The sequence below is a fragment of the Apium graveolens genome, chromosome 3, assembly GCF_009905375.1.
Source record: "Apium graveolens cultivar Ventura chromosome 3, ASM990537v1, whole genome shotgun sequence".
Lineage (NCBI taxonomy): Eukaryota > Viridiplantae > Streptophyta > Magnoliopsida > Apiales > Apiaceae > Apium > Apium graveolens.
In genome coordinates, this window is record NC_133649.1 from 260853861 (window position 1) to 260863506 (window position 9646).

A 9646-nucleotide genomic window follows, 5' to 3' on the forward strand; every position below is an offset into this window, starting at 1 on the left:
GGTATTTCCTAATGACTATATATCTGTGTGATAGAAGCCTAGTAGGATACCACATGTTGTTTAATTGCTTGTTAAGTACTAAAGGCTGGCCACCTTCTATACTAACTATATGATGTAACAAGTGTTCATGATCATAGTGATCTCTCAATAAATCTTTTACTTCTATACAATGGATCAAGCTTTCGAAGATAGAAGCAGCTAGAAAGGAAGTAGTATCAGTGCGGTGGTATTCTGATTTTAACGCGTTCGTGATACTAAGGTTGACGCATTTATTAAATGGTTATAAAACTCCAGCGAGTAAAAGTATAGACCAAATAGTATTATGAACGAAAGATAGTAACGCTTACGAACAAGAAAAGAATGAGTATTGAGAAGCGAAAGCTGTAGAGCTAGATGATATAATGAGAGTATGTGTGATAGACTTGAAAGAAATTTGGAATGATCACTTAGCACAGATTGAGTTTTCTTACGATGATAGATGATATGACAGTGTCGGAATGTCGCTTACGAGGCTCTGTATAAAAAAAAAGATGTTGATCTCCCTTGTATCAGAATGAAGTTGGAGAGCGCAAGATGCTCGGACCCGATGTGGTCCAAAGGAGCAAAGACATAGTGGATCTAATCAGAGGACGGCTGGTAGCAACCCCAGGATGGACAGAAGAGGTATGTTGATTTGACTCGAAAGGACAAAAGAGTGTGAAATATGGGACCTAGTGCTGTTAAAGGTATCCCCTTGGAAAGCCTTGGAAAGGATTGTGGAGATTCGAAAAGAAAGGAAAGCTAAGTCCACGATTTGTTGGACCCTAGGATATATTAAGACGTATTAGGAAGTTGTCAAATGAATTAGCCCTACCCCCGAACATGTAGCAAGTTCATAACATGTTCCATGTATCAATATTAAGGAAGTATAATCCGAATGTCAGACATATAGGGTAATACGAGCGCATAGATATGCAACCAGACTTAACCCACGTGGAGCGGCCAATGAGGATGATGGATCAAAAAGGAACAAGTACTCCGGAACGAGGTTATCAAGCTAGTCGGGGTTTGTGGTAGAACCATAATGTGAAAGAATTGACTTGGGAACTAGAAAGTGCAAGGCTAGAAAGGTATCCCCAATTGTTTTCTATCCGATTCTGGGATGGAATCCTTTAAAGGAGGGGAGACTATAATAACCCCAATTATTTTGAAATTTTTAAACCCTGATGAATAGTAACTTTTACTGATTTTGCTGATTGAGTAAAATTATCAGACCACACTATATAGGAGCACTGTTATCGAAATTTTAAGATCATATTAGTTTTCCATAAAGTATATAAGTGTATGTAAGGTCGTTAGAATTCGCATCCGGATACTTTGTTTTTCACGAAAATCCACCAGATACCGAAAGAATTGAGTATAAGGTAGCATGATTAAAAGGATTTAAATTCAAGGATTATAGAGAGGATCATTAAAGGAGTATAAAGTATTAATAAAGGTTTAGGGAAGCCCAAGTAATAAGATCCTGGATATCATCATTCAAACGATTAACGAGAACAAGAGTTAAGCAAACCGTAATACAAATAAACGACCAAGGAGCAAGCACATGCAAGTAGCATGAGAAGGAAAGCTTCCAAGAGAAGCTAAAACATGTGGTTATAAATGAAGACACCCTCACACCATGAGATTGTGACATGTGGCAAAGGAATGATGCAAGCAATGATATAAGCAAGTGATGTCATCACTTTATCAATATATTTGTTCAAGAATCATCCTGCACCAAGCATTTCTTTCTCATTTCCCAAGGCAAACCAAGCAAACAAAATCTCTCACCCATTTCCTTCTTCTTCCATTCGACCTTTTCATAGAACTGGTGAAATAGATTTTCAAAACTCAAGTTCTAGGCCATGGAAAATTACAAGGTTGTTTCTTTGGATCCTATATTTCATAACTTAGTTATGCTATAAGTTTGGAGCCAAGATTCCAAGGATTCCTTAGTTAAACAACTCATCAAAGTTCTTGATGAATAGTGTTTTCAAGAACTAACTTTGTGTTTTCTTATGTTTTCTTCTAGATCCAAGTTTAGTAGAGATAGTTAGTGGTTATTCAAGGCTCCCTAAGTGATTCTCCACTCTCCAAGGAAGGTATAAACTCTTGGACCCTTAGTTTTAAGTTTGGTTTATTTGGATGATAATGGGTTTATTTTGATTTGATGGATGTTGGATTGTTGTTGAATTGTTGATGATTTGGTGTAGTTTAAACTTTGGAAATCGTTAGGTTATAGACGTCGTAATGCCCGATTTTCTTTAAACTATTTTGTGCTTAACTGTTGGACCCGAACACCCACTGCTATGAACTAACCACTTCCATGATTAGATATTTTATGTTTCAAGCTTCGTTTTGATATGTCGTTCTCTTAGATCCGATTTACGGTTTAGGAGAAACGACCGTTTCAAGTAACGGCATTTCGTGAACAAACCCAAACCCCTCGAGTAACTTTGAGACCTTGTTTAAGGACATTAAAAGACTAATTAGAATATGAAACAATTATGTAAAGTGTATTAGACAGTTGGTAAAGTACTCACGAAAGAGTCTTCTTAAAATGTTTAACGGTTAATTTTATAAAAATAGTGGAGCCGAGGGTACTCGAGCGACTTATATAAATCGTTAAGCGCAAAAGCGAACGTTAGGGTCTAAGTGGATACAGACTAGTTTCTTAAGCGAACGTGGTTTAATTCCAGCTTATGTTGTTATTCAGTAGGTACCGGACCCAGTCTAAGGTTAAGTCTACCCCTGAACACTAAGGAAAGTTTTCTACCCGTTATATTGTTGTTGTGATGTAAATATATTGATGCATTATCTTGAGATAAGTGCATGGTTGTTATTAGCAAATCTTGCGATATATTGGAGCATGTTGATATGGTATATATATGCATGTTGTGAAATCTTGATATTTTAAATGCTTATAAACTGCATAAAACCTATGTTAGTGATAAGTAGTAGTTGTGTATACCCTTAGCATAGGGGACCCAAAGGTGAACATTTTTCTAAACCGGGAGTCGATGTTCCCGAGTATAATATATGTATATATATAGTTTTCTATAACTATTAATCGAATAAGGTATATTCGATAGTTTTGAACAATAATCAAACATTATTTTCGATTATTCAAATAAAGATTTTACTTTCGTATAAAGTATATCTTTCGATAATTATTATTCGTTTCAAGAATTATTTCCAAAAACTTTTACTAGATTTATTTTGATAAAAGCTATTCTTTCTTGTAATATTATTTAAAGAATAATATTCAGATATTCTTCGATTATTTTGTAACTGATTTATTCTATTAAATCATCCTTACTTCAAACATTTTCAAAAATGTTTCGAGTCTTCAAAATGATTTTAAAGTTAGAGCGGATCCCAAAACTCATATTTAAATTTAAGATCTTCCTTTCAAAGGGGATTTAAATACTTGCTCAAAACTTAAGAGATCCGGCTCCGTGGTGTATTTTTTGGCGCAACGAAATTGTTAAATTAATAAAATAGTTTGATTACTTGCCCAACGTTCAGGAAGTAAGCCCAATCGAAATGCGCCGGCATAGGCGCCATGGGCTCATTGGGAGTCCATCAAAATGTAAGTGTCTCAGTGGGAGTCCATCAAAGTGTAAGTGGCTTAGTGGGAGTCCATCAAAGCGTAAGTGGCTGAGTGGCAGTCCAGCATAAGGTCCTAATGCGGCCAGGGTGATGACCAGTGGGGAATTCATCCATCTACTAGTAGAAAAGGTGACTTAATTGGTATATTTGCCTGATCAGCTAGTTATTAGGTTTATGCCAAGGTTTCTTCTTTCCAAATTCATTGGATATTGCAACTCTGTTTATAATTTTCATAACAGAGGTTTTCAAGGAGTGTATGAGATATATATAGATATAGGTGTATATATATACATATATCGGGACTAAATGAAGTATCTCGTTACTTCATTTCTTTCAAATGACATTTCAAAGATTGAATCTATTCAAGTCGTATCTTGTAGTCTCATCTATGTGATGAACTTTGAAATTGATTATACCTTGAACGGTGGTAGTTCAAGTAGTATTCAGAAAAGATATAAGTATATCGGAGTATCTTGTAACTTCATCTTTTCAACTTATATCTAGTTAATGATTATCTTATGCATGGCAAAGATTTTCAGAAAAACGTTGAGACAAGGTTAGATATATGAGATCACCTTGCAACGATATTTTTATACAGTTATAAACTGAAACTCTATGCATATTATGCATGGAAGAGGATTTGCAAGATTTTGAAAAGTATATATACATATATACTGAATAATTTGCGACTTCGTCGCGTTAAGATATCAAACTTGGTTCATTTCTTCTTGACCAAGACTTTCATGAGTACTATGAGAAGGCTCATATATTGCTAATTACTATACATGTTATTTTGGTGGGCTTGTTTTTCACCCTTGCTTTATATGACCACAGGACAACAACAGATAGAAAAGATGAACAAGACCAAGCTCCCTATTCGTGAGCGGATAGCAAATGTTCCGCAGTTTCCTGTAGGCGTTGATGCCGCTGTAGCTGAGGTAGGAACTACCAATAGGCTAGACTTTTAACTTTTTATATATAAGACTTATGTATATTTATTAATTGTAATAATGGCAAAGAATATGTAAATTTATTCAGAAACCTCTTTGAGGTGTAATGACTTATAATTGTGGAATAAAATGACTTGTGTTATTTTTGGTATTCATCTCTGAGACTATAACTTGTGGTGTGTGTGTATATTGTGGGGTCACAATATGCAGTAGTTGGTTGTTTATTAAGACTGAGTGTTATTAAGGGAAATGAAACTCGTGACAACCCGGATCCCCGACCCCAGGATTTTGGGGTGTTACATTATTATTACTTTACTTCTTTGATAAATCGATTTTTTATAATTGTATCCAACCCCCTTAAACAATTATCATTACTGGGCAATAAATTTTCCTTTGAATGAGTATATCTGCACTCTCACTTTGAGAGAGTGGTTCTTGTGGGACTTGAGCTTGAACAACTGCTAAAACCCTTTGAGAATCAGGTTCTTGTGTGTTGTGCTCTTTCTGTGGAGACTGGAAGTTGGGTTTCTTCCTCATAAAGACAACTTTGTCTTCATCTTTTCTCTTCCCCAAGGTGTCATGTAATAACCCAAATTTTTGAGAATTTGTAAAACAATCAATGAATAATAACCCTGACGATCAGGGAAAACATTTTAGCCCCAATTATATTATGAATGGTAAATTAAGTTTCTGAGTCGATGTTGTGAGTATACGTACTAAATGAGTGCATGTAAAAGTCGTTAGTTTTCGAAGAAAACCAATTTTGTAAAACATCCTTATCTTACTAACTATCAGGAATACGAGAATCACATCCAAATCAATGATTTGAAATCCTACGAATAAAAACCGATGTACAATATTACAAAGTATAAAAGATTTCTAAGAAAAGGATTACCCCGTGAATCGCTTACGAGAATTTATCACAATAACGAAGGAGCGACCAACTGAATACGTAAGTGAATAAATAAACCTATCAAGCCCATGCAACTTCCCATGCAAGCCATACAAATTAATTAGCATAAAATTCAATTAAAGAATTCTAATGAAATATTAATGTAAATAGTATGGTGATGTAGTGAATAGTGAGAAGCATGGTGAAAGTAATTGCTATATCTTGTAGGCTAAGAAAATTGGCCATAATCCTTGATTTGTTCAAATATATACACATGTAATAATTCATAAAAACAACCAACATAAAAGAAAGAAAGAAAAAAGCCAAGAAGCTCTCCCTCCCCCTTGGACAAAGCTCCATTCGGCCCTTTCATTGAAACCAAGAAATCAAAACTCAAACCCTAACTTCAAACCGTGGATAAATGCTCAAATTAATTCCCAAGCTTCCTCATCTTCAAAATAAGATAATATAAATCTTTTATAGCTTTTCATTAAGGTTTACTTGGTTAAATAAAATGATGAAAGTGATGATGAATAGTGATGAATAGTAACTTCTAGAATTTTCTTGATTTTCTTGGAAATATTTAGGCTTTTAAGCATATCAAGGACACACCAAACATCATCCATCAAGAAGAGAACCTCTTAAGCCACCAAGAAGGGTATAAAACTTCTTTAAAACTTTGTTTAAGTTTCAAGAAAATCATGGTCTTGGATAAAAGTATTTTTTTGATGGTTGATTTGTTGATTTTAAGAGTATTATTATATTGGATGTTACGATTGATATTATGGCCTCAAGAACTTGATGTTCTTGATTTGATTAAGTAGTTTAGATATTGGAGTGATTGCTGTTGGTTGTTTATTAGTGATTTAGAGTTAAAACAAAACACGGATCATTAACGTAACATCGTTACAACGCGCGAATCACGACACTAAGTTTTCTGCAAACTTATGGAATATATAAACTGGGTTTTCTTGAAAAACAAGACTTGAAAATGATAGATAATGTTTTAAGGATCATTTAGGCATTTGAATTGCTCGATTTCGATTTACGGTTCAAAAGTTAGGTCTATTTTAGTGAAAACGATTTACGCGACAAAATTTGCTACGAATTACGAACTTTGAAAGTATAAATGATCGACTTAAATTTATTCTAAAATCATGAAAATTATGTAGAGAGTAAGAAATGGAGTATAAAAAATACGAAAAAAATCAATGTAAAAATATTAAATTTTCAATTTTATAAAAATGTCTGAGCTGAGGTCGCGCGAGTAGAATTCCCTAAGAATTGCGAGAGGAGCCGAGTGGTGAAAGAAAATGAAAATAATGGACAAAAAGGATTGTGAAATGAAAACAAAGTTAATGACTACTCGTATCTTACTAAAAAGACGAGAGTAGAGCGAGTCCTGTTATTCAATTTTAAGCATTGCGTATTTAACAAGCAATGATAAATACGATTAAAGACTAACGGAACATTAACGTTCTTAATTATAGATTTTTGAACAAAATCGAGAGCACCCTACACCTCGAAACCCCAGGAAAATCTTAAAACCCTAAAATTTTAAAGCTGATGTGTTGTGCTTGTTTCTAAATAAATGCAATATATGCATGATAATGTTCAAACTGTTTTAGCCAACGAGATATGTTGTTGTATGTAATTATTGATATTATTGGTATAGTAAAATACCAGATTTGCAATAATATATTTAGACAGAGAGTCGGTTGATGTAAGTTTATAAGAATCTGAAAATATTCCGGAGATATTTATATTTGAAAATATTTACGGTAGTGAGTAGCGTGGATTATATATTATAGACCGAGAGTTAGTCGGTATAATTATTAAAAAAATCCGGAAGTATATCGGAGATGTTTGGGATGATTAAAGTCCGTAATTGTTTTAATACAAGGGACTCGACGTTCTCTTGCAAAGTATTAAGCACCTCGAATTTATTAAAGAACGATTTTCAAAGATCGTATTCCCTCAACTATATTTAATCATTCGAATATTGAATATTAATTAAGATATTCATTTAAAGAAGAGAAGTATTCTCCAATGACTACTTTATTAATAATTTTAATTATTTAAATTCTACTGAAAGATTAATTTAATTGCCTAAACAAAAATCAGTTAAGGAATATTATTTCAAATATTCTTTTAAATAGAATTATTCGAGGTTTATTTATTTAATTATTATTATTTAATTATTAAATGATTTAAGGTGATTAAAAATCATAAATCTTATTTTGAAATATTTTCTGAGTTTTAGAAATTCATTTGAATCATTTCGGATTGTCGAAAAATATTATCTCGACGTATTTTAAATATTTTGTCAAGAAAGTTAGAAGAAACTCCCCTTTATTTAATTATCTGTTGACAACGGTCAACTCACATTATCATAATACTTCCTCCAAATTCTTGGAAGTATATATATATAAGTATATATCAAAGTACACCTATGAACAAACATTTCGCTTGGGGAACAATATAAGTATCAGATATGATAGGATTCTTAAAAGGACAAGGGAGTCGTAAACTCCAGTACTTAGCATATTGGGGAGACTACTAAATTAATTCCGCATAAGAAGGTATCATGTATACCAATGAACATGCGAAGTATGCAAAATATACCCTGGAGAAGGGAGAAGCATATAAAGCCCGAATATGTGACATCCGGGAGTAAGGGTGTCGTCCTTCTACATGTAGAGAACAATGATAATATTCTGCTATACGACTGATCATCGTATAGTAGGGGCTCCGGTGAATGTCCTAATCTTCCAATTGGAATTGAGATGTAATACCATAACCCGAGATTAGGTGTTGAGTTTACCATTAAGGTATTTGCAGACTACTAAGTCAACCAAAAACATTGTTTTGAAAAGAGGTGTGTATCACCAAGAAAACTACATTGATTAAATACATATCCTCATACAGATTAATATAAGTTCTTGTACAGTCTTTTCATATTGTCAATTATTATGCTGGGAAATATAGCTCACACTTGTTTTCTTAAAATGGCACAACACAACAGTGAACCAAGATGTCGGTCTGAAAGCTAAAATCCCGGAAGCGAGTGGGAAATGGCCAGCTATTCCGTAGGTTGTTTGGAGCAGTGCCTTAGGTAGACCGCATGAACTGGATTAGTTTTCAGTTATTTTTATTTCGGCTTATATATAAGTATGAATTATGTAAGGTAAATGAAAAAAATATATATTTGGTCGTCAGTCTAACCTTAAGTAAAGGTTATAGCCGTGGTAAAACATAATTAATTTTGGTCTGTAATAACTGTCACTTTGTGGATTTAATAACTCTAGTAATGTATTGTTCATTTCCAAGACAATAACCTGCATGTGTGTGTATCAATAAGTGTGGGGTTGTAGATGGCTGAGTATTTATATATAATATTATGCAAAGATAAGTATTTAAAAAAGATTCAAGATGACGTGGCCTCCTAAATCCCTGACCCCGGATTTGGGAGTGTCAGAGAATGGTATCAGAGCCTTAGGTTATCAAGACTTTGAAATGATAGGAAATAAAATACATAGACATAGAAATAATAAGAATTAATCAGAACTCAACTTGAGTTCATCATCAGACTACTCGGTGTAGTCTTGACAGTCTTACCCTCAAGTGAACCTCGACTCTAAGTTAGTAACATTTTGCGTATTGTGTCATGTACCAGTGGAGCCTATAGGGGAGGTCGAACCTGTTAAGGACGTCATGCCACTTGAACGAGACCCTACTCACGAACCGGAGGATCCACCTATTGATGACTTAGAGGATGACCCTACCGAGGATCCCCGAAAGGATGAGACTGACCTCCCTACACCTATAGAATATGATGTCGAGGAGCCCTAGGATGATGGCATAATCTGGACAGACATAGAGATGTACAATCTTCAGATTTTTCGCCCTCATACACCTCAGCCAGGGATACTGAGCCCATTACCCTCTGTTGATGAGGATAATGATGAGATGGAGGCATAGACTTAGGAGGCCTATGACTTGTCCCTCTAGTGACCCTGACTCGCCTCTGCCACCCTCAGCGACCGTGCATGTCGTAGTTCATGACTAGATTATGGCTCAGCTGAACACTGAGATCACTGTGGCGACTGACCGTATTTCTGAGTTACATCAGGCGTTACTCGCCAAGAGAGCTGTTAGACTTGGATACCCC